At 39.9% G+C, this 26,694-nt stretch overlaps 1 long non-coding RNA gene across 2 annotated transcripts in view; it reads right to left on the bottom strand.

The window, feature by feature from the left end:
• Positions 1 to 3,696: 3,696 nt before the first annotated feature.
• Positions 3,697 to 26,694, bottom strand: part of LOC102490298 (uncharacterized) — a 52,113-nt gene continuing 29,115 nt past the window's right edge. Inside the window, exons 1-3 of one of the 2 annotated variants that reach the window (XR_336713.3) lie at positions 8,878 to 8,954; positions 3,840 to 4,003; positions 3,697 to 3,727 (exon numbers count right to left, since the gene is read on the bottom strand). This is a non-coding gene — a long non-coding RNA (uncharacterized LOC102490298). Of the gene's footprint in view, positions 3,728 to 3,839; positions 4,004 to 8,877; positions 8,955 to 26,694 lie in introns of those variants that run through there. The other variant, XR_336712.1, reaches the window with a different exon arrangement.

Here is a 26,694-nt window from a genome sequence, read left to right as displayed (position 1 = left end):
TAGCTTTGATAAACCAAAGAAATGCTAAGGAATTTTGCTTAAAACTTAAAGTCAGGAAATAGGTTAGGATTCTGTTCAAATAATAGGTACATGAACCTATCGACAGCTCAAGACAGGACAAAAATCCTTAAAACCAGAAAACAAAGCCTAGAAGATACTCAGCAATGTTTTAGTCAAAATCATAAAATTCTATTTCACCAGTTCAGTCTCACCTACTTTATCTTCTGTTGTGATTCGAACTTCCCAACTAAATTCTGGGGTATAATATTCAACTCTAGACTTGTCCCTACGATTAAGTTGGCCATTTTCTTAGTTTTTAAACTCTTATTTCTGTGTATATGGATTTAATTTTCCTGGTATAGCACTCCCTTGAGAACTTCTTGGAGATATGTTCCGATGCTGGTAAATTCTTTCAGGTTTTATCTGAGAATGTTCTTGTCTTTTCTCCCCATATGAAGGATAGCCTTGCTGGGTACAGTATTCTTGGTTGAAATCACTTTTTCCTTAGCACTTTGAATATATATTCCCATTCTTTCCTAGCTCCCTTGTTTCTGATGAGAGGTCTGCTGTCAGCCTGATGGGATATCCTTTGTAGGTAACTTGATGTTTCTCTCTTGCCAATCTTAGTATCTCGTCTTTGTCTGTGATTTTGGTCAATCTGGCTATAATGTGTCTTGGAGAAGATCTTCTTCGGTTGATTCTATTGGGAGTCCTTTGTATTTCTTGGTACTGGATCTTTGAATGCCTCTCTAGGTTTGGAAAGTTTTCTTCCAGGATTTCATAGAATAAATTATTAATGCCCTTATGAGTCTCTTCACCTTCTGGGACAACCACAGCCATCCCTCCCATTCCACATGCCGTTTTGCAATTTGTCTTAACCATGTCTCACCTCAAAAAGTCTGTTTTTCTTCCCCTTGAATCTGGGCCAGCCCTGCAGCTTACTGTAATCAACTAAATGTGTGGAAATAATATTCTGAACTGAGTCTAGGCCTGAAGAGGTCTTGCAACTTTTGCAGCATATCATCCTGGATAGAGAGCTCCTGAATAAACAAGAGGTAATATAGAGGAAAATGGCATAGGGATGGGAACTGAGTTATTGCCATGGACTCAACTCCAAAATACTTATGTTGACTTTTTTTTTTTTGAGCGTGGGCTTATATATAAAAGTAATGAGGATTACATGAGATCACATAGGTGAAGCCCCAATCCATAAGATTAGTGTCCTTGTAAGAAGAGTCAGAGTCACAAGAGTTCACTTTCTCACTTTCTCTTTCATGGAAAGACACAATGAGAAGTAGATCTCTGCAAGCTAAGAAGAGAGCTCCCACCAGACACCAAATCAACTGGGACCTTGACCTTGGATTTCCTAGCTTCTATAATGTGAGAAAATAAATTTTGTTCCTTATAAATTACCCAGTCTCAGGTACTCTGTTATAGCGGTACAAACAGACCAAGACAGTGGATAGTGATTCTGAACAACAGAGTTTGAGAACCTCCAGTTTATATGCCGAGGAAAAGAGCTTTTGGAAAAAGACACTTGAATAACAATATAACCTGAATAATAATAATAATAATAATTACAACTGATGATTACTGAGCATGTGTCATATACCATGTACTTTGTTGTAGTCTTTATTTCATTTAACCCTGACCACACACTAAGATGCATATGTCTCCATTTTATAGATGGGGAAACAAGCACAGAGAGGCTTAGTGACTTTTCCAAGACCCCACAACTTATGGTTATTACCAGAATTTGACTTAAGTTTGGCTCCAGATCCTATGCTTTCTACGCCATACTTCTGTTCCAAGACATAGTCATTTAGCATTTAGTACCCATTACTTCTCCATCCGTCCGTGCCTCAGGCTTCCGAGTTGCAACTTAGATTACAGCACCTCAACATGCAGAGAATGCACTCCACAAGTCTTTCATGCTGCTCTCAAACCATATCCTCACCACTGCTCCCAAGGCCCAGATTCCATACCTGGGAATGGTTTGTGTTTCCTAATGGCAAAAGCTTCCTATGAATTGGCATTTAGTTTAATTCAGTTCTTTGCTAGTTACCTTTAGCAAAAGAATGTAAGATTCAATTAACATGACTGGTGCTCTGAACCCACACTATCTCCTACTGATTAGCACTCCCATGAAGTGTTCACAAACATCCTGTTTAATTACGCAGACTGGGTATTAATCCTCACACTTGCTTTAGAGCCCAAGCATAATTCACTTAGACCTAGAGACTAGAACTGACTTAAAGCTCACATTCTGTGACCACCACTCTTTCATCTTGATCACTGATCCCTTTTTAAATCTGTGAGCTTCGTTCTTTCTGCTTGGGAGTGAATTTCTCTTAACAGATGAAATGAAAGCAAATTCGGAATTGAGGAGCTCCCCTTTGCCCATACTGTCTATCACTGCCGCACCATCATCCCAAGTAGCAGGTTATTCTGGTGTGTTCAAAAGTCTTATTCCTCTTTCCAGGCTGTGTGAGTTCCTTCCTGATTTTGTGATTGACAGCCACAAAGTTATAACTCCCATTTCTTTCCCTTTAAATAAAGGTTTATTAGCATTAGCATTTAAAAGATACACCACACCAGGAATATGCTAAAAGGAACAGAAGGTGATGTTCCGGGTCAGAGGGCCTGGCACTTCTCTGCTGTGTCTTCTTAGTAGGCACTCCTGGTTCTACATTTGTGTATCTTTTCAGAATGAGGTCAGAAGAGAGAGCAGAGGTCAGATTTCTGCTGACAGAAAAAACCTCAGTGTCCTCCATCACCAGAAGAATTAAAACAACAACAACAACACCTTTATGCATCAGTGAAGCTGCCTTTCAAAGTGGCTGATGCCCCTTGCCCTGGACAGGTCTGGACCACTGCAGCGGTCACTCTGGACACTCTTTAGAGAGAAGATTATGAAATCCAAATCTGGCTAGGTCATGTCACAAGTGGTGAGGAAATAACCAACTAGGTAAAGAGATGCCAGAAAGAAATATTCCAGTTGGCCAATAGCTTCCCTTATCTTCCACAGCAAGCCTCTCTTTACCCCCAGGGCTGAGAATGACTCTAGAGCAGACTGACTTCCTCTATCTGCCTGCTAAGAGAAAAGGTCAGCATGCACATTTATGGCTGAGAATATGGGTACTGAGCCCTTAAAAAAGAATTTCAAGATCCTTTGCTCAGTAACAAATGGCTTTGACACAGAGAGAGGGAAAGAACAGAGAGGGAGAGAGAGAGAAAAAACGTAAAACATCCATTATATTGCCTCTGTGGCCTTATTTAGAAAACCATAAGAAAAAACATGTTTGTCTCAGTCCCCACTCTGTTCCAGAATCTGCCTAAAGGTTATCTGCTGAATTCAATCAACAAATCAATATATCAAATGTCTGTTCAGTGCCCATTTCATGCAACCTCTGGTTTGGATCTTAAATTCCATGTTTAAGCTTTTTCCTCTCCTTATATCTTACATTAATTAATTAATAATAACTGCAAATTAATTGACTCTTATATCACCAAAGTTATTTCTCTCTAGATATATCTTATTTCTCTAAATATTTTTATATTATGTAAAAGCTTACCCTCTTGGTATTAGTTATACTTTGAGTTCCCTACTGCAAATTTTCTTGACTTTTCTTTCCCACCCCTAACTTACCTGCATCTGATTTTCTTCTTTCTCATTCTTTCCTTTTTTTTTTTTTTTTTTAATTTTGCCATAGGGCATGAGAGCTCACTGGAGAAAGACAGAGACAAGGAAGAAGTGAGAAAACACCCTTGTAGCAGGCTGGCCTCATGGCAATACTTTCTCCTCTCAGGATTTTGGGCACACAGACACACACATGCACCTGGTGTGCTTTTCAAGTCCCTGGTCCTGATTCAGACTGTGAAGCTGGTCATGTAGAACTTAGCCGCCTCAACCACCGTGCCACCAGCTGGCCTCTTTCTTGTTTTCTCTCCATCAATTCATTTCGTAAAGCTTTTATCAGGAAGCAAAGCAGAACTTGGAGTCCTAGAAATAAATTCCAAAGTTATTATTATGATCATTATATTACAATGTATTTACCTTTTTTTTTTTTTTTTGGTGTGTGCTATGTGTCATATGCTCTAAAAAAAAAAAAATTGCTCTAAAGGGCCAACTAGATGATGTGGTGGCTGAGGTTGCTGAATCTCATACGGCTGTCTGTCAAGCTGCAGACCCAATAGCTTGAAAAACACACTAGGCACATGTGTATGTGTGCCTCAAATCTCCAAAATCAAAGAGAATAGAGGAGAAGGGATTATAATATGGCTATCCCCATGTGGGGGAGAGGGGTAATTTCTCACTTTCCCCTATCCTGCTCTCTCTCCAGTGAGTGTGTACGCCCTATACCAAAAAGTACAAAAGAAAAAAAAAAGCTCTAAACACGTTAGCTCAGACAGTATTGATATTTGCCATTTTTCAACTGAGAAAACATTAAGCACAGAAATTAAGCAGCCTACCCAAGGTCATTAGCAGTAGAGATGGGCTGTGTGATTTCTGAGCCTGGCTCTTAACCACTCCTCTGCTACAGGGGGACCAGGTGAGTGCACAAAACCTATGTCCTAAACTGAACAGGCCCAGTGGCCAGTAAGACCAGCCTTGGCCTTGCACCTTCACTAATCCTGGCAGGTGCAGTTGTTCTATGCCTTGATTATGTTTGTGCATGGGAGGGTGGGCAGGGTCTGACCAATGTACACCTGTGGCCTGTGTGGTCTTCCAGAACAGCCTACACATTCATTTATAACCAATATTTATTGAACAACTGTTCTGCACTATATGCTGTATGCTGTGCTTTATTTATATTAATTTGATCATCATCGTGCCCATTTGCAAAAGTTATTAACATCCTGATTTTATAGATGGGAACACTAAAATTCTGAGGCCTAAGTCACTTGCCCAAGGTCACACAGCTAGAAAGCAACAGAATGGATATTCAAACTCTCATTAAAGAGACTCTAGAGGCTGAAACTTAACACAATCTACCTCCCTATGACTCTCATATCAGAATTGCCTGGCAGGATTTTTCAAATTTTATATACATTTTTGCAGAATCTTACGATCCCCCTGGACAACTGCAGGAAAACCAAATCCATGCACTTCAAAATGAATTATACACACCTTACTAAAGAACTGATCAAAGCCCAGGTGATTATTCTATAAACTACAGGCAAAACCCTCTGTGATCCTATTATTCTGCTAATACCCTTCCTATCTGACTGGGGAATCAGTGATTCCACTGCAGTCTGCATTCTCTCTACTAACTTATCTCTGGTGTGCATCACTTCACTACTTCATTTTTGCGCTGTTGCCAGATCCGCTGGTGTTAGTCACCTTACTTACTTCAACACAGAGACTTCTCTATTTGCAACTCTTCAAAGTTCACATTTTTCATAAAGATTTTTCACAAACTAGGTAAACATATCATTAACTTACTTACTTAATTAAAGTTTGCTAGAGGGCATGTGTGCTCACCAGAGAGAGACAGAAAGAGAGTATCCCCTATGGAGAATGGCCACACTACACCCCTTTTTCTTCATTTCTTCTTCCCGTCAGGATTTTAGGCATGGACACAATGTAACTGGGATGTTATTCAAGCTTCTAGGTCTGGGACTCAAACCATATACTCAGCTATGTAGGATCTAGTCACCTCAACCACCATGCTATGAATTGGCCTGGTTTGTTTATTTTTTCAATTGCCAGAGAGCATGCATGATCATCAGAGAAAGACAGACAGAGAGAGAGGGAGAAGGAGAAAGCACCCCCTGACAGGGTATGGTCAAGATACAATCCCTTCTACATCCTGTTGTGATTTTGGACACATAAGCACATGTCTCTGGTGGTTTTTTGTTTTGTTTTTTTTTTTCCAAGCAACTGGGCCAAGATTCCAACTGGTCAGCTCTGGAGGATTCACTCCCTTAATGTCTACACTTCAGGGCAAACCCTAGATATATATTTTAAATGGGAGATTCAATAAGTTCATGATAATTATTGAACTTTACCACATAAATGTTCTCTCTTTCAACTGGGTAGTACTTTACTAAGTTTGTCATCTCTTTTCTCTCTTTTTCATATAGTTCTCAAAAAATGTGTGTGTATGTTAAATAACCTTTGCCTTCTGGCTGGGAACAGAGTAATTTTTTCAGGTTTGGCCAGTAAAGTAATGGATTCTATTTGTTGAGATTAAAAATACTGTCCTTAGATGCATGTGGATATAGCAAATAAGCTATTTTTATTTTCCTTTTTGGAAAAAAAAAAAAAGTCCTTCCTTTTGGAAGAACATTTGTTTCCAAGGAGTTGGGATTTCTCTGGTTCATCAGACTACAGCCCTGAGCTGTGGGAATAAGGGAAGAGCTTATTTTACATTTCATGAAGGATCTTTTGAGCTTAGACCTCTTTGGAGTGAGTGTGGTGTACTGAAAGGAAGTGAACACATCAAGTTTAGATTCTGAAGGTTTTATGCAAAATATGAACTTTAATGAACTGCAGATGGCTACCTGATTTTGAGGATTTAGTTAGAAGAAGAGGTATGTCTTTTAAACTACAACTATAACCTCCATTGATTAAAATAAAGGCACATGCCTTAATTTTTATTTTTCGATATAAAAAAAAGACTATTATGTATCAGTTGTTTTATTTAAGGTAACATAATGTTTTTGGGGAACTGCTTTTAGGATACCATCTGAATAAAATAGTTAAGAAGTGGTCTTGTTCAGTTTTCAAAATGTTTGGAGTACTAAAGGTATAATTCAAAGCTTGTTTGGTGAGTTTTTAATTTTTAGCCTTTTACTATGATATTAATGAGTAAAATGTCTTCTATATATTATTCAAGAAAGAAAAGGTAGACAGGTTTTTCTGAAGCAGTTTTTTTGCCTCAATTATATTCCTATTTTTGTTCAGTCTCCAATAGTTTTCAAGCTCAATTGACAGTGAACCCACTTGAAGGAAATCCACTACACGAAACTTTAAACACAAACACAAGTGAAAATACAGAAGATGGTTGATATCATCAAAGAGAGATATCCAAGCGTGCAGTGGGGTGGGGTAAGGGTGGAAAGAACTAGGACTAGGGAAGCTAGAGAATGTGAACCATCACTGTGGCCTTTGAGATCTCGCTTGGTTTTCTTCTTCATTCTCACTTTTTTTTTTTAATAAGAATTATTTAATTTTATTTATTATAACTATTATTTCTCTCTTTAATTTGCTATAGGACACATACAAGAGAGAGAGAGAGAGAGAAAGGGAAAGTGAGAAAGCAAGTCACCAGATCCAGAACTTGAACCACAGAATTGCCAGAGAGCATGCATGATCATCAGAGAAAGACAGACAGAGAGAGAGGGAGAAGGAGAAAGCACCCCCTGACAGGGTATGGTCAAGATACAATCCCTTCTACATCCTGTTGTGATTTTGGACACATAAGCACATGTCTCTGGTGGTTTTTTGTTTTGTTTTTTTTTTTCCAAGCAACTGGGCCAAGATTCCAACTGGTCAGCTCTGGAGGATTCACTCCCTTAATGTCTACACTTCAGGGCAAACCCTAGATATATATTTTAAATGGGAGATTCAATAAGTTCATGATAATTATTGAACTTTACCACATAAATGTTCTCTCTTTCAACTGGGTAGTACTTTACTAAGTTTGTCATCTCTTTTCTCTCTTTTTCATATAGTTCTCAAAAAATGTGTGTGTATGTTAAATAACCTTTGCCTTCTGGCTGGGAACAGAGTAATTTTTTCAGGTTTGGCCAGTAAAGTAATGGATTCTATTTGTTGAGATTAAAAATACTGTCCTTAGATGCATGTGGATATAGCAAATAAGCTATTTTTATTTTCCTTTTTGGAAAAAAAAAAAAAGTCCTTCCTTTTGGAAGAACATTTGTTTCCAAGGAGTTGGGATTTCTCTGGTTCATCAGACTACAGCCCTGAGCTGTGGGAATAAGGGAAGAGCTTATTTTACATTTCATGAAGGATCTTTTGAGCTTAGACCTCTTTGGAGTGAGTGTGGTGTACTGAAAGGAAGTGAACACATCAAGTTTAGATTCTGAAGGTTTTATGCAAAATATGAACTTTAATGAACTGCAGATGGCTACCTGATTTTGAGGATTTAGTTAGAAGAAGAGGTATGTCTTTTAAACTACAACTATAACCTCCATTGATTAAAATAAAGGCACATGCCTTAATTTTTATTTTTCGATATAAAAAAAAGACTATTATGTATCAGTTGTTTTATTTAAGGTAACATAATGTTTTTGGGGAACTGCTTTTAGGATACCATCTGAATAAAATAGTTAAGAAGTGGTCTTGTTCAGTTTTCAAAATGTTTGGAGTACTAAAGGTATAATTCAAAGCTTGTTTGGTGAGTTTTTAATTTTTAGCCTTTTACTATGATATTAATGAGTAAAATGTCTTCTATATATTATTCAAGCAAGAAAAGGTAGACAGGTTTTTCTGAAGCAGCGTTTAATAGTTTTCAAGCTCAATTGACAGTGAACCCACTTGAAGGAAATCCACTACACGAAACTTTAAACACAAACACAAGTGAAAATACAGAAGATGGTTGATATCATCAAAGAGAGATATCCAAGCGTGCAGTGGGGTGGGGTAAGGGTGGAAAGAACTAGGACTAGGGAAGCTAGAGAATGTGAACCATCACTGTGGCCTTTGAGATCTCGCTTGGTTTTCTTCTTCATTCTCACTTTTTTTTTTTAATAAGAATTATTTAATTTTATTTATTATAACTATTATTTCTCTCTTTAATTTGCTATAGGACACATACAAGAGAGAGAGAGAGAGAGAAAGGGAAAGTGAGAAAGCAAGTCACCAGATCCAGAACTTGAACCACAGTTAGCCATGTGGAAGTCCAGCACCTTAACCACCATGCCAACCTCCAGTCCTCTTCTTCATTTTCTTTTACTGTGTCAGGTTACTTTACCCGAACTGTGAGAGAAGATAATAAGAGTCTTTGGCTTCTATCTGATGATGCCAGGGCTCAACAAAACAAAACAAAACAAAGATGAAACAAATTACTCACAAGTCAAGCAACTTAAAACCACAAACCTTTCATATTTCACAATTTCTAAGAGTCATAAATCTGGGAGCAGCTTTGCTGGGTGATTCTGGTTAACGGTTTCTCTTGAAACTACAGTTGAGTTGCTGGCCAGCTCTGCATCATCTGAAGGTTTCACCAGGGCTGCTTTCAAGAATGCTCTGGGACCAGCAGTTGGCATAATGGTTATGTCACTGGACTCCCATGTAGCCAACTGAGGTTCGAGTCCTGGACCTGGTGGCTTAAACTCACGCCGGGCACGTGTGCGTGCGTGCCCAAGATCCCGAGAGGAGAATGGAGAAGGGATTGTGGCTGGCCATCCACCCTGGGGAGTGATTTCTTGCTTTCTGTCTCTCTGTCTCTCTCTGTCTTTCTGGCGAGCGCACGTGCCCAATAGCAAAAACCTCTACAAAAAAGAAAGAAAGAAAGAAAGATAGAAAGAAAGAAAGAAAGAAAGAAAGAAAGAAAGAAAGAAAGAAAGCAAGAAAGCAAGCTCCATGGTTGGACCAGCAGGTGGTGTGGTGGTTAGCGCTCTGGACACTCCCACATGGCTGACCACAGTTCCAGTCCCAGACCTCGTGGCTTGCTTTCTCACTTTCTCTCTCCCTCTCTCTCTGGTCAAATTAAAATAAATGAATGAATGAATTTAATTTAATTTAATTTAAAAAGAAAAAGAATGTTCCATGGTCCGGTGGTTAGGACAGTAGGATCCCACATGGCCATCTATGTGGTTCGAGTCCCAGACCTGATGCTTGAGAAACACATTGGGCATGTGTACCTGAGTGCCCAAAGTCCTGCAAGGAAGGGTAGATGGAGGAGAAGGGATTTTGGCATAAGCAATCTCCATGAGTGGTGCTTTCTCCTCTCCCTTTCTCTGTCCTCCCTGCCTCTTTCTGGTGAGTGCACATACATACCCTTGAACAAAAAAAAGAAAGAACGTTTACTGGTTGGCTGTTGGCTGGCTTTCTTAGCTCCTCTCCATAGAAGCTCCTCTACAGGAATACCTGTTCTTGAGAAATAGCAGCTGGCTACCCTAGAATGAGTAACCTAAGAGAGAGATAGAGCTCAAGACACAGGGCAGATTTTTATAACCTAATTTTAGAAGTGGCAGACCATCACTTCTATTGTATTCTATTGGTTACACAAACTAATCCCTGGTACAACACAGGAAGGGACTACACAAAGGTGTGAATGCCAAGATGAGGGAATCATTAGAAGCCATCTTGAAAGCTGTCTGCCACAGTAGAAATTCTCCAAACACAGAATGAGTGTGTAAAAGAAGCTGAATGGTGAGACCAGCAGACTGAGTAATGGTTACTTTGCTGGACTCCCTGAGAGGAGACTAGAGGAAAAGGGATTGTGGTGTGCCCAGTCTCCCTGGGGGTGTGGGGGGTGGGGGGTGATTTCTCATTTTCTGTTTCTCTGTCTCTCTAGTGACTGCACACGCCCTATAGCAAAAATCTCTTAAAAAAAAAAAAAAGAGCAACTAAATTTTCCAATCTTTTTTACATCATGACATACATGAAAAATGACGCGAAGTATTCAGCCTGCTCAGATTAAAGGAAAAATAACTGTAGCCAGAACAACCCTACACCTCTCACCTCTGGCCAACCCAACCCTCTCCTGGTTACACTGAGGACAGAGAGGGTATCTTTCACACCTCTGTTTATGTGCTAAGACATCCTAACTAAGCCACTCCCTTCTGCCAATATTACCTCCTACAATCCTTTCTTCTCAGAGTACCAATAGTGATCTTTTAACTCACGAAATAAATCACATTGATTTGCTGCTTAAACCTCAAATGACTTCAAATAGCTCTGGAAATTAAACTCAAATTCCTTTGTTTAATTCAGCATTCAGCCTAACTCAGCCCCCTCTACCTTTCTGCCACCAGCTTCTAGCCACTCTCCCTTTTACTCAGTCTCGGTCACATTGTTCTCTTTTTGTCCCCAAATGCAATCAGCTTATTACTGATTCACTGATATCTCCTTGCTCTTTCTTCTACCTTAGGCACATCCCTTAGCTAGCTCCTTCCTTTTCCTCCCATGTTAGCCTAAGCATAACCTTCACAAAGAGCTTCCGTGTTGATCCTCTCTCTGTTGTATTTCACATCAGTCTATTTCTTTCATATCACTTACCACTACCAGAAACAATCTTGCTCATTCCATCAATGCACAAATATATATTGAACACTTATTATGTACAAGAAACTGTTCTAGGTGCTAAGTATCCATGTGCTTTATTTATTTATTGTTTTGCTTATTCCCATTCCTCATTCACTCTGCCAACTGGAATGTTCACTCCCTGAGGGTACAGAGCTTGCCTGTGAATGTTCATCACCAAGAAGTCAGCATTCAAGAAAGTGCCTGGCATACATGAAGGGTCCAGTGAATCTATGTTAAATGAACAGAAGATAGATAATGAAGAGCAACACTCCAATCCAGATGGGCCAGGCTACTTACAAGGGCACAGGTGGGGAGCTTGGTAAATCCATGTGAGCCAGTGTCTACGTCAAAGAATCTTGTGAATTGGGAGGTGAGAATGCAAGTGAGCATTTTGGGCTTGGATAGCTGCAGGATGCAGAATAGCACTGTGAAAAATTATCAGCAAGAGGACAGCAATTCACCCAGGCAATGTTAAATTTCCCTCCATTGGCATCTCTTTTGCTGTCAGTATTATCAACACAGACCCAAGCCTGCAATGACAGCTACAGGGTGTTGAATTCTGCCCCACCCCAAATTCACATCCTCCTGGAACCCCACTTGGAACCCCATCTAGAACCTCAGTATATGACTTATCTGGAAATAGGGTCTTTGTAGATATAGTGAGTTAAGAACGTAGAGATTAAATCATCTCGAATTGAGAGTTGGATCTCGCTCCAGTCACTGGTATCTTTATAGAAGGAGAAGAATCAGAGAAATACACAGGGAAGAAGACAGAGACAAAGATTTGAGTGATGCAGCTACATATCAAAGAATGCTAAGGAATTTCCAGAAGCCAATGGATGCTAAGAAGAAGCAAGGGAAGATATTTTTCCTAGAGCTTTCAGAAGGAGCATGGCTCTGCCAACACTTTGATTTCAGACTTCCAGTCTCCAGAAATGTAACAGAATAAATTTCTTTTGTTTTAAGCCACCAAGTGTGCAGTAACTTGTTACAACAGCCCTAGAAAAATAATACAATAGGTATGCTGCTTTGGTTTTATTTATTTATTTTTTTCTGTGTATAAATTGTTCAGTATTTCAGCCAGGCAACCTTGTAGCCAACAACTTGCCCAGCATTTGGCAAAGAGTAAAAGATTTTTAAAATGCTGTTGAAATAAATGTTTGATGATTGAGTGACCTGGTATCATTCCAAAAAACCCTTAGGAGAAATATATCAAAAGCTTTCAATGATTCTGTCTGCGAATATGAAGTCGAAAGCACCTGAGGAACCTGACCTTTTTCTGCTGGCTGAAATGAAAATGCATTACACTTAGATGTAAAATTATATAAGAACTGGAGTTAAAATGGAAAAGAAAACAGAAGGACCTAAAAACAAGGTTGCAATTCTTTAAGACATGGTCTTGCTGCATCCTCATCCTCCTGCCTCTGCCTCCCGAGCCTTAGCCAGGCCCAGATGATGGGCACACATGTGCCCAGCATATTCAAGGAGGTTTCCAGGCATGAACTGGAATCTTTCCATTGCATCAGTCTAACAGAGTGCCACATTTTACTACTGTGCCACCGCCTGCCTTCCTAAATAACTGAATTAAAAGATAAATATTAAATACCCATAGGGAGCTGTTTCTGGCCTAATGCCTTTCCTTCATGAATCATGCTGAACAGCTTGAGAAGAGCCCTGTGCCTCAGTCTTACATGGACAGAATCTATCAAAAAGCTCCCTTTTCCAAACTTATATAAGCTTTTCACCCCTCCACGACTCTGACTCTCTTTAATGCCCTGGACTTGTAACCATCGCATGTCTGTATGTGTGCGTATTGAAGATGAGAGTGTCTGAATGTGAGAAGTGTGCATGAATACACAGGTATGCAATCAAGATGTCTGAGAGACTCTGAGTACGTGCTCGTATGTGCTAATTAGTCTAGAGAGTGGCAAAGAGCTCTTGAGGTCCTGTGGATATCGCCCAACCTCTGCCACCAGAAGCCATCCTCCAAGTTAATCTCAGCGAACAAGCACGAGTGAACCTCATGCCTCTTTCTTGCTAGTCCTTGGGCCTCTATTCCCTATTTCTGGGAACAGGATTCTGTTGTGCGAAGTTTTGATAAAGATGACTACAGAAAAGTTACCAGTCTCTGGCTTTTTCTTGGGAGTATTAAGCAAGCAAGCAAGCTTAATTTTCTCTGCTGAATAGATGATGTTCTATCTGTCAGAAGGACTGTTGTCCGGCAAGTTCCCAGTTTTGTTTTGTTTTGTTTTAAGTTTATGGTTTGTTTTGCTCTCAGAGGGCCAAGACAATAAACCATTTGTTTTTTAAGAAAACACCATAAAACTATACAATGAAAAATAATGTCCTAATTAACTGATTTTTTTCCTTGAGCTTAAGCCATGTTTGCCTGAGTGACCATGTATGAGTTAAGGCCCAACAGGGCTAAGATTTAAGTCTAGGTCTCCAGAGACTATCCCATGAGTATTAATATAAATCTGGAATTTTCAGGGAACACAGAGTAGCCTAATGTCACACCACCAATGCTGTTTCTGGGTCAGGACGATTCCCGAGGCAAAAGGAACTTCTCTGCACTGGAGAGGCTTAAGTTTTTTTCTTGTCCACTCTCATCCCTACCCTCCTCTGTTACTTGCTGTCTTATTGCAGAACTGATACCCAACATGGAGGAAGCCCATTTGTGGAACTGTTGCTGTTCTAAGCACTTTACATCATTAACTCATTGATTCTTCCAAATGATGCTGTAAGGAAGGTTCTATTATTATCTCTGACTTACAAGCAAGGAAACTCAAGTCTGGAAGATATTGAATCACCTGCCCAAGTTGACACAGTCAGAAGGTAGAAGAGCTGGGCTTTGAACCCAGACTGTCTGTCTAGAGACTGCTTTATTAACTGATACCACACTATCTGATTGACTAAAACCACTGTTCCAGGCAGTTTCTAGAAATGGATGTGTAATGTCAGTATTATAAATAAAATCACAGTTTAAAATAGAACAGACCTTTGGCAATGATGTATTTAGAGATTGATTAATTTTAAAGATTATAACAAGCAGATATAAGGATGGAGAACATTGAGGATTTGTTGTTAACAGCCCATAGCTATAATACAAAATGTACTGATAAGAGCGAGGAGCCTTGTTCCCTCCCTGAGTACAAGGAGACTTCAGTGCTATCTCTGCCTCCACTCTTTCATACTGTCAACTTGATCTCTCTGGATACGATTCTCCACCATCTGTCTCTATATGCTTCAATTGTTTTGAATCCTGGGAAATGAATTCCTTACAAGCACACATAAAGAGGTGTACTAATCAGTAGATTACTGTGCGTGGTGAGGGGTGGGGGAACTCCTCGGCAGCTCTGGTACACGAAAGCTCTGGACCACTTAGCACTTAAGGCCCATCTACATTAGGAACTTCCCTTGGGATCTACTAGATTTTTAAATTTTTAACCAGTATTCCTAGGTAACTCTCTGTGTTTTTATGTGATATCTTTGAGAAGTGAGGGAAAACAAGTCGGAGTTATAACTTAGCAAGACTTCACCTGAGCCTTTTTATCTCTTCTAAAACTGATTTGCAGATGGATCTAAATGTAATATAAAAAATATAATAATAAAATTTAAAAATGAAAAAAAAAAGAGTCAAGCAGAATCATGGAAATGGATGGTGTGGTGTAATGGCCTATAGCTGTTGTATTTCATGATACATCCTTGAATTGTATTTTCTACACTCTGACTCTAATAAACATATAGTAGTATATTATAGGATAACATTCTCAGAATATTATGCAGATTTAACTCTTAGAATACAAGACTTACTTATTTGTAGTACATTTATTAATACTGTCCATCCACTGATAGGTCAACAAAGAAAAACAATTTAATCATTCCTGCAGATGATTGAAAATTATCTTAAAAAATGGTTATCTATTAATACCTGTGAAAAGTCTTGGAAACTAAGAAAGGGAAGAAATTTCCTTAACATTAGAAAGAGTATCAAAATCTACAACCAACATTTTGGAAACTGAAACAAAAGAAATACTTCCCTTAAAATTTAGAAACAGGCCTACCTGCCCTGTGAAGATACTGCTGCTCCCCAGGTTAAGGTCACATGGAGGCCCAGGCTCAGTTCCTGGACTCCTCAAAAACTGGGCACAGAGGCTGTGCTTTTAACCCTAACTAATGACTGGGAGGCTGAGGCAAGAGGATCAAAAGTTCAGGACTGGCCTGGGCAACATAGCACCACCCTGTCTAAACAGAGCTGTCATGGTGCTGTGCATCAGCTACTTGGAAGGCTAAGGTGGGAAGATGGAGATACAATATTCTGTCTTAAAAAAAAATTCAGAGACAAAACAGTGTCCTTAATGTCTTCATCAATATTTATAAATCTGCAATGAAAAAAAGCTAAAGCTATTAAAGTAAGAAAAAGTATTCTATACAGTATCAACTTAATGACTTAGAAGACCCAATACATTTTAATAAAAATTATTAGAAAAAAAAGAAGTTAGAAAAACATCCAGATATTGGGCTAGTAGGTGACAGAGTGGTTAAGGCACTGGACTTCCACATGGCTAATAACAGTTTGAATCCTGAACATGGGGGCTTTAAAATCACACCAGGTATGTGTGGATGTGTGCCCAAAATCCCAGGAGGACAATGGAAGAGAAGGGATTGCAGTGTGGTCATTCCCATGGGGGGGGGGGGGTGATTTCTCTCTGTCTCTCTCTTGTGAGTACACATATTCTATGGCAAAAATCACTAAAAAAAAGAGGGAGAGATATCAAGATGCAAACATAGATATACATTATCCGTAGTTGCTTCTTTTTAGCAATGATAACCTAGTCAAAATCATGATGATAAAACTATTTTATTCTATGTCATCAAAAATACTTAAGCAGGTCCTGCTACAGGGGCAGACAGTAGGGCACTGTTGTGTGATGTGGGGATCATATGGAATGCTCCAGATTCTACTTGAACTTGCCAGGTGGACCCATGTTCCTGGCTGGCTGCAGGACTGGTAGGACAATTTTAGTGGGAAGACCCTGTATAGGGTGCCTGTTTCTCTCTCATAAGAGAAATAAAATAAAGTTTTATTTATTTACTTTAGATTTCTGCTATTGGGCATGTGTGCTCACAGGAGAGAGACAGAGGGAGGGAAAGTTAGACACCGGGAGGATGGCCACAATACAATCCCTTCTCCCCCATTCTCCTCTTGGGATTTTGGGTATGCATGCACATGTGCCCCAAATGTTTGTCAAGCCACTGGGTCCAGGACTCAACCGCCAAGGCAGCCATGTGTGATCCAGACCACCTGGTGGTCCAAGAAAATAAACTTTTAAAAACTTAAAATTGGGAGACCAGCAGATGGCATAATGGTTACATCATTGGACTCTCACGTAGTTGACCATGGTTCTAGTTCCAGATCCAATGGCTTAAAACTCACAATAGGTGTGTGTGCACATGTGCCCAAAATCCTAAGAGGAGAATGGAGAAGGGATTGAAGCCTGGTCATCCCCTTGGGGGACTGATTTCTCATTTTCTGTCTGTCTCTCCTGCGAGTGCACATGCCCTATAGCAAAAAGCTCTCTTAAAAACAAAACAAAAACAAAAATCCTAAAATTAGGTTGACTCTATAGCCTATGGTTAAGGGGGCAGGATTACTGATGGCCAGTAATTTGAAAAATGCACACGTATGGATATGTGTACCCAAATCCCAACAGGATGTTGAAATGAAAGAGAAGGCATTGTGGAATGACTATGTCCCATTACAGGGAGTCTTCTCCCTCTTTCTGTCTCTCAGTCTCTCCATCTCTCTATAGCAAGTGTGCATGACCTCTGGCAATTTAAAAATAAAGATTTTAAAATAAAATATTAAGCAAGTTTATAAATAACCTTATGAAAGACCGTTTTAAAAAAATCTGTGTCATCGGGGCTAGCAAATGGTGTAGTGGTTATGTCACTGAACTCCCACATGGCTGATTGTGGTTTGAGTCCTGGACCTAGAGGTTTGAAACTCTCTCCACGTGTGTGTGCATGTGTGCCCAAAATCCCAAGAGGACAATGGAGGAGAAGGGATTGCATTGTGGCCACACACACACCCCCTCCCGGGGATCATTTCTTGCTTTCTGTCTCTTTGTCTCTCGTGGTCTCTCTAGTGAGTGTATGCGCCCTCTAGTAAAAAAACTCTCTCCAAAAAAGAAAAAATGGTGTCATTATATGAAGAAAATTAGAAAACATATGGAGAGACACATTATAATAAATGGAAAGATATACCACATACCACGTTCCTGAATAGGAATGTTAAATATAAAGGTTATTGTTCGACTTCTCTCAAATAATTTAATGGTTTAATGTTATTCCAATAAAAAACTTGTAAAAGAGTTCTTCTCATTTTTACTTGACCAAGTGACACTATAACTTATTTATTTTTTTGAGAGGTTTTTACTATAGGATGCGTGTGCTCACCAGAAAGACAGAGAGGGACAGAGAGACAGGAAACGAGCAATCAGCCCTCGGGGGAATGGTCACACTGCAATCCCTTCTCCTCCATTCTCCTCTTGGGATCTTGGGCCCGCATGCACATGTGCCCAGTGTGAGTTTAAGCTACCGGGTCCGGGACTTGAACCATGGTCAACTACGTGGGAGTCCAGCGACATAGCTATTATGCCAACTGCTGGTCCCTATAACTTATTTTTTTAAAGTATACACTTTTGACTAGTGAAAAAGTTCCCCCAAAAAATAAATAAAAGAAGGTGGAAGGAGTAGTGAAGAGAGATTTGTCTTACAAGATAAAATAAAACCTAAAATAAACATTCAACTATCAAGATGCTGTGTATCTAGGGCAGAATTGACAGTATGATCAATGGAGCAATATAAACATTTTAGAACCGCCTCTCATATATGTGAGAATTTAATATATAGTAAAATTTTCATCATAAATCAATATGTAAAGGAAAAAGTACTTGATAAATGATGCTGGAACAATTGTTTAGGTAGATTTAATTACATAAAAATCTAAAAGTTGTTTCTCCTATGGTATCATAAAATAAATGTGAAAAACTGAGAAATTATTGTATACAGCGTTAATCTTGTTATTTTTTAAATCTCTGTAAAGCCAAGAAGAATCACAGGATTATAGTACCTCAGTAAAAAATATTAGATAGGGGCCGGTAAATGTCATGGTGATTAAGGCACTGGACTTCCATATGGCTGACTGTGGTTCAAGTCCTGGACCTGGCAGCTTTCTTTCCCACTCTTCTTTTCTCTCTCTCTCTCTCTCTCTGGTCAAATTTTAAAATAATGATAGTATTATTAAATAAATAATTATTAATATATGTTAGATAAAGCACACAGATGGGAGCCAGCAGGTGGCATGCATGGTGGTTAAGGAATTAGACTTCCACATGGCTGACTGTAGTTTGAGTCCCAGACCTGAGGGCTTGAAAATCACAATGGGTGCCTGTGCCTGCATTTTCAAATCCAGAGAGGAGAACGGAAGAGAAGGGACTGAGGTGTGGCCCTCCCCTTTGGGGTGGAGGGCGGATTTCTCACTTTCCCTCTCTGACTTGTGAGTGCACATGCCCTATGGCAAAAATCTAGAAAACAGAAGACAGTATTTGGAAGGTATTTTTCTATACATTCATTCAGCATCTTCAAGTGGCAAGCATAGTGCTTGGTCCTCAGTACATAAAGGGTGAACAAAACGGGAGTGACTCCTCCCAGTGACGCTGCCGTCCTTGTGACAGTCAAGGTTTATATTACTGTTTTTCAACCTTTCCTCTTCTAATATTATCTCAGTCAGAATAAATAGGTTGCATTTTTCTCATACTCAGCAAAAAAAATTAGCTCACTTCCCTGAGAGGAAAACCTAGCAACCAATTCTCTTAACTTCCTGTCCCTTCGCTCTAACAGGCAGCCCTCCCCTGGAGCTGACTTTTTTTCATGAAAGATGATTGTGTCATCAGCAGCAACCAAATTGCCAAATGACACCTTCCTTTCTCTCTGATGTGTTACCAGCCCAGGAGCTCAGTGTAGCAGAAATCTGTGCTGAGGTCCAGAAGAGAATGAATTGTCTCTTTTAAATAAGCTCTGAGATGAGTTCTAGGAAGAGCTATGGTAAACTACTTTCCCCCTAAAGATTCTGTTGTTTTTTTCCTACAGTGCATGTGTGTGTGTGTGTGTGTGTTTGTGTGTATACACGATGCCTGAGTGTCTAGGTGCTTGCTATATTCATATTACACACGTACACCAGATTTCTGAAATGAAACTTCACAATTTGTGAAATATGTATTTAATAAATGATTCTAAAGTTAACCTTCCCTGTGGCTACCGCATTTTTTAATTGCTGATTCGCAAGGCAAGAATTTTAAAGTTTTCTTTTTCCTCCAGTTGGAACAGCTACTGTCCACCAATCATTCAACATTGAGTGAATCCTTTTTAAATGCTGGTAATGATCCTAGCTACTGGGCATATTGAGATGAATGAGGCACGGTCTTCACCCTCAATGCCCTCACAGGGTTGAGCAGAGCATAATGCTGTGTATTTTGGGAGTCAAGGGAAAGATCATCTTTTGAAACATGCTATTTCTGCTAAATTTATAATGATGTGTAAGAGCATGAATGGCACACAAAGCAGGGTCAGGCAAAGAAGGGGGCGTGTGAAAAGTTAAGGAACCCTAAAAGAACAGGTTACTAAATACTTTCCACAGCTATTAAAACTCAATAAATCCTCATGATAATACTATAAGGGAAGAAATATCATCATCTCAGTTTATAGACAAGAAAATTGAAGCACAGAAAATATTATTAGTTTGCAAGTTACTAACAAGCCAGAATTCAAACACAGGCTGACTGCGTCAAAGCCTAAATATTATAAGAACTCTCATGAATCAATAAGAGAGACCATACAAAAATAACCAAAGGTTACAAAGTTCATAGAAGAAATCCAAATGAACAATGAACTTCAAAGACATGTCCAACCTTGTTTGGATTCTGTGAAATGCAAATCACAATGCTGTTTTTCTCACATCAAACAGGCAAATATTAAAAGTCTGACAGTGTCAGGCCAGCAGGTGGCCTGGAGCAACTGGATCCCATGGCAACTGGATCCAGTTATGGCAACTGGATCCCATGGGGTCAACGGCGTGGTTCAAGACCTGGACTCGGTAGCTTGAAAACACACCAGGTGTGTATGCCTAAAATCCTGAGAAGACGTTTTCTCACTTTCTCTTTCTCTCTTTTGGGCAAATGCACATGCCTAGAGAAAAATAAAAATAAATGAATAAACATAATTTAAGAAGTCTGAGAATGTCAATTACTAGCTAGGATCTGGGGAAAACAGAATTCTCGTATATTACTGATTGAGTTTGAACTGGTGCAACACTTTTAGAGGCAAGAGTAGAAACCAGCAAAATGACAACCATGCCAGCTTTGTGATGCAGTAGTCCACTTCTAGGTTGTACAAACTAGGGAAGAACCTCACATGTACGCACCACAAAACACAAATAACAAAGTCATTAACCTACTGCTTGTGAGACTTTAAAGCTGATGGCAACACAATGTCTTTTATAAAGGGAATAGATCAATAAAATTTGATATGTTTACAGTCCTGCAACAAAATAGTCAATAAATATGTGTTATATTTATATTGTTTACCTACATCTGTAAGCAACTAATCACCATTAATTCTGGATTGTGGGAGAATATCTATTTGTTCTATTATTCCTTGTTTTGTCATACCTTTACAATTTCTTAGAAAAAAAAAAGGCAGAAGAAAGGATAATCTGTCTTCCTATCTTAGAGAAGAAAGCGTAAATCCCACAAGATCCCCTAAATGTCTCATATCCTAATTGCATTTCCCACTTCAGACACTTAACCCGCCTTTGTGGAGGCAGGTAATTAAGCTCTTGCGTTTTCAAAAGGCTTATGATTATTTGACCTTCCTCCTCCCTGTCCTGATCTTAGATTGTTGTCACCAAGACTAGAGGGCATCTCTTTAGAAAGCCATATGCTGTTTTATTTGTGATATTTTACTATTTCAGATGGGTCATCTTGAACCAAAGCTTATCTTCGTTATTGCAGAATGTTTATGAAGGGCACCAGAAATAGCAAAACTGCTTCATCACTCTTCATTTTTTCATCAAGTCCCCTGCATTGCCAGCTTTACTGGAGGCACACAATCTTACTCACAGACCCAGCTGGCAACAGTTTCACCAGCTGCTTCACAACCACTTCAACCAAGATCACGGCTTCTCAGCAAGGGGGTCTCTCTCCCACTCCCCAACTCTCCAGTAGTTCTGTAATTATAAGCCTGCGGATTGTAACATTCTAACCCCCGGGCTATTTTTGCTATTAACCAAAACTCTTTAGATTGCAAATGGTCGAACATCAAGTTAAATTATACTAAGCCAAAAATGAAGTACATTGGTTCATAGACTCAGAAAATCCAAGGGTTAATGGCTTCCTTCAGGAAGGACTGGACCCAGGGGCTTAAATAATTGTATTAGGTCTCTTTCTTTCTCTGATCTCTATCTCTTAATTTTTTGTCCTCTTACTCTCTGTGTGGGCCTCATTTTCTTCTACTACAGACGAGCTTTGTCTTTTGCACTTAGAGAAAACGTTTGCCAGAGGCTCTAGGTCTACGGTGCCTGAGTTTAGTGACCCCAGTTTCCACTGGAGAGGCACGTTTTTTCCTCCAAGTCCATATATCCACCCCAAGGAAGGGTTCTGATTTCTTTGTTTGGGTCATGTATCTAACCCTTGGCCCAATTACTGCTACCAGGAGGAGAGGACTGTGATACCCTACCAGACAAAACGGAATGAGGATGGGCTGATTTCCTAAATGGAAGAGGAGTGTTATTACCAAACAAAGATGAAGAGCTGCTGGGTAGCAGAACTCCCTGGTACCACATGGCCATCAAAAATGCTTTCTAGTTAATTCTAAACTTTAGTTACATACAACTTCCTCCCATTAATGGGTCTCTGGAGAATTAAAATGGGATTCTGAGAAAAATGGCCTTCTCTGGATCATCCTTCTCTGGAGTTCAGCACAGCAGCAGAGGACCGATGTGACAAAGGACGGTAATTTCAAAGTTCCAGGCCATGGCCCATAGCAGACATCTCAGGCATTTTTTAAAGTAGATATGTGAGACTAGATGACATATAGTGGACAAGTCTTTAGTCTGGCTGAGCCCAGAAATGGATGTGAGACAAGTTCCTCCTTTCCAAAATATATGGAGAAGGAAAAGCTTCGGGATGGGACGGAAGGCATCCCTATTTTATAAGCTTGAGGTTTTTCAGATAGCATATCCCATAAACTTTCTACGGCTTCTCTCTCCCTGTGCTCTCCTCTGCTTCTTTCTTTGGCCTTCTCATTCCTTTCTTTCTCCATCTTCCATATTCACCTTCCCTCCTTTCTGTCACACCTCCTTTCACCTTCTCTGTTTTCCTGTGAGAACTGAAGTCTTCTAGAAAACAAACAACTAAATTTTTAGGAGATGTCTTCATTTTGCCTATTTCTGAACAAGAGAAGACTAACTCTCCATGGCTGTGATATGATAAACATTGTATCTCTAATTTCAAAGGATATGATTAAAGATACTAAACAGAAGAACAGGAAGATACACAAATGATATTAAAGCATTATCTACTATGTTATACTTATGCAAATATAACAATGCATACATGGAGGAAGAAACCCCTGGGAAATGCATGGGAGGAGACCCCTTCCTTGAACATCTTACCTTCTTTCATCTTTTCAAGAACTATTTTTATTTTAACTTTATTTATTATTATTTTCCCATTTTGACCAGAGAGAGAGACAGAGAGAGAGAGAGAGGAAATGGAAGAAAGAAAGCCACCAGTTCCAGGACTCGAACCACAGTTGGCCATGTAGGAGTCCAGTGCCTTTAACCACCACACCACCCGCCAGTCTCATATCTTGATTTCATAACAGAGCTGATGGACTCATGATCAAGAGACCAAAGTGCCTTCTGAAGACCTGCATGGAGGGAGGGAGTAGTTAGCCCCACTGCTTTGGACAAGCAAAGGGACACCGACGGCTGAAATCCGTGTTTATGCTTACATGGTAGGCGAACCACCCACTTGTCCCAGAATTTTCAATGTGAGCTCAGCCACACATATCACCCTTCCTCGATTACTGGGTGCAGCTTTACTTGCAGTGTCTACCATGCGAAAGACCAAGACGCGGCTTCCCTCCTACTTTCTACCCACTTCAAAGCTCTCTAGTCAAATGGAAGTGTGAGTGCCTTTTTATTCTCCCAGGGGAAACACATGCCCTCCCTGAGCGAGGCCGTGCTGTGAGAAGAGAGATTACAGGGTACTGCTCCACAGCTGCTTCCTTCTTAGGAACCAGGCGAAATGTCAGAGCAGCCAGCACTCATCAATTCACCCTCTGTGATTTCAATTACCAATTAGGGCTGTGAACTCCTAATTGCCTCATTTCTAGCCACATTTTAAAGTAATTAATAAGTAATTGAGTAATGCGTTAATAATAGCCTTAATCATTTTTCTAATGATCGGCTCCTACATATAGTCATCTTTATGACCCGTGGGGAATGCTGCAACTCAGGTCATAGCTTGTTAATAGCTGCCAAAGCTATAAAGCAAATCTTTCTTAACAAGGAGATTCGCTTTCCCCCACCTCAGAGCAAAAAAAAAAAAAAAAAGGAAAAAAAAATCAACCTTCAAATTGGTTTGTTGGACTTCTGTTTTCCCTTTTTTCCTCCTCTTGTATGTCCTATCCCTCCCTCTCATCTAATTTATTCTCCCACTGAAACTCAGAAGGAGGTATCAACATCCAAAAGTGATTTCTAATTGTGGTGAAACCTTATCGCATGACCACTCCTGATCACACGCCTCTGTCACTGATAAGAACATTTAGCTGGACTCCCAGTTTGGTTTCATTATAATAATAGCTTATATTGAGCTATTAGATATGAAGGCATTTATTAACCTTTGGGTTTTGACTCAAGGGGAAGGATGGCTACTGCAAAAGCACCAGACCATCAGGCAAGCTGTAGGCAGGAGGTGTAGAGTCTAATTAGCTCTCCAAATGGGTGGAAGTTTGCTCTCATGATGAACCCTAGCAACTGAGAGCCAGAGAGGCTAAGCCATCTAGAAATGTGTCAGAAGAGCACTGGCATCCCTACTGGTTCTCCCCAGCCTTCAGTCTTAAGAGCTAGGGAGTTGGGCAGGGCAACTCTAATTCTAAAGATGCTGAGTAAGAATCCAGTTCTGTGACATGGAGATGGACTACTGGAGAATCATTCACAGTGCAAGTATAAGTCTTTCCAAGAGAAATAGTTTCTTTCTTTCTTTTTTATTTAGGTTTTTTCCATAGGGCACACGTGCTTGTCAAAGAGAGACAGACATGAGAAAGAAGGTGAGAAATCACCCCCATTGGGAATAGCCATGCCATAATCCCTCCTATTCCATTCTCCTGCTGGGATTTTGGACACATACGCACACACACCTAGCATGATTTTCGAGCCCTCAGGTCTGGGACTCGAACTGCCATCAGCCATGTGGGAATTCAGTGCCTTAATCACCACACCAGCTGCTGGCCCCCATGAAGCAGAGTTTTAAATTATTTTTTCTAACTTCTCTCTCTCTCTCCACTGTTCTTTTTCATCCAGAATATAGATATGCTAAAGCATCTCATTTAAAATAAACCCGTAAAATCTAACTCTTACTCTGCTCTCTGCTCTAATAACTACTTTGTATAACTGATAGGCCTTTCTGTCTACAGTGATCCCTCAAGACAGGACCACCCCAATGTGTAGACAGTTCAACAGTGTTGGGGACCATCAGGTGACATGGTGGTTAAGGTGCTGGACACTCCCACATGGCTGTCCAGGGTTCAAGTCCTGAATCTGGTGGCTTGCTTTCTCACTTTCTCTCACACTCTCACCCTCTGTCTCTCTCTGGCCAAATTTTTTTAAAAAAATGAATGAATAAATAAAATAAAATAAATAATTAATTTTAAAAATAGTGTTTAGAACAGTGTTTCTCAAGGAGGTGGTGAATTGAGTGCAAGGGATCAGAATTTTGAGAGGTATCAAGGGTAGATACAGTAGCACAGCTATAGCACACACTCCTCCATCTCCAACCCCTGTTTTTAGTTGAAAGCTACTGCTTTAGAATTATGTTAACTTCCCATTTTGAGTCTTTTCATCAATCCTCTAAATGATGAAATCAATACTGTGTTCTGTAGTTAGATCCAAATCTGGAGACATAAAGCTGATGATAACATACATACTCATTCTCTTAGACTGAGTTCCCCCAGAGACAGACTCTGCACCCAAGATTTAATGAAAGAGGTTTATTGAAGTCTATTCTTGGGAACAATACCTATAAAATAGTAAGAGGTGCTATATTATATTGATGGAGAGATTAAAGTGAGACTGAGGTTTCAGCCAATCTCATAAGAGCTCTGAAGCTGAGATGATCCTTGGTAGAACTCCTGAATTGAGGGAAGGAGGCTGGATCCTGAAACTCCTGTAGTTTAAAGTCATTGACCACATATTGACCTGGGCAGGGAACAGAACCTTCAAAAAGGACAGTTTCTAGGGAGGGACTCAGCCATGAGCAACAAGCATTCAACCTTCCAGGCAGCTGGGAGAATGACTGGCTTACTCCTGGATGATACACCCCAGCACCCAGTAAAATCACTCCTCTTCCTTCTAAGTGACACTCCTCTAGCCTGAGGTACCTCAGCCTTGTCCACCCCTTCTCATGCATAGATAACGGCAGGCTCCTCACAACATCCAGGTGTCTGTACATTTGCTTCACCCTGCTCTGTGGGGACAAGATTTGCTTTCCTTTCCAAGAATTCAGCTGTATTCACTTCCGACAATAACCAATCCCACTTTCCCTTCTCAGAGACTTTCTTCTAATTTCAGATAATTCCTCTAACATTTGGTCAAAAGGTGACTAACTAAACTCAAATACAATTCTAAGAAAAGAGATTGGAATTCTTCCACATCGTTTTTCGATACTTTCCTTTAGTTGGAATTTCAGTTATTTCCTAATTATCAAAGTCAAAGGACACTTTTTAGCCTTGAATTTGTTTGACATCTCTAGAATATGGCTTTATTCTATACTTTGAAATTTCCTTCTCTCCCTCCCTCACACTTTTTGGGACTCTTATTCTCTTCACACACTGTTTGCCTGTCTGGCTCTTGTCTCAGAGACTCCAGACTTCTCTCTTCTGTCTATCTCTAAAACACTATGATAGAATTTAGACCAGTGGTCCCAACCTTGTCAGCATCAGGGAACAGCCTCACGGAAGATACTCCCTCCACATACTGAGGTGGGGCTAGGGGACAGGCAGAAGAGGTACTAGTTCTGGTATGATCAAGCACACCACATCCACCATACACCCCATTTTCACTATTACTACATTGCAACATATAATGAAACAATCACACAATAAGGTGAACGATTTGACAGGAGATTGAG

This window comes from Tupaia chinensis, unplaced genomic scaffold (assembly GCF_000334495.1).
Source record: "Tupaia chinensis unplaced genomic scaffold, TupChi_1.0 Scaffold142134_1, whole genome shotgun sequence".
NCBI classification, from domain to species: domain Eukaryota; kingdom Metazoa; phylum Chordata; class Mammalia; order Scandentia; family Tupaiidae; genus Tupaia; species Tupaia belangeri.
Note: the sequence above shows the minus strand (reverse complement) of the source record. Positions and strands in the feature narration are given on the sequence as shown.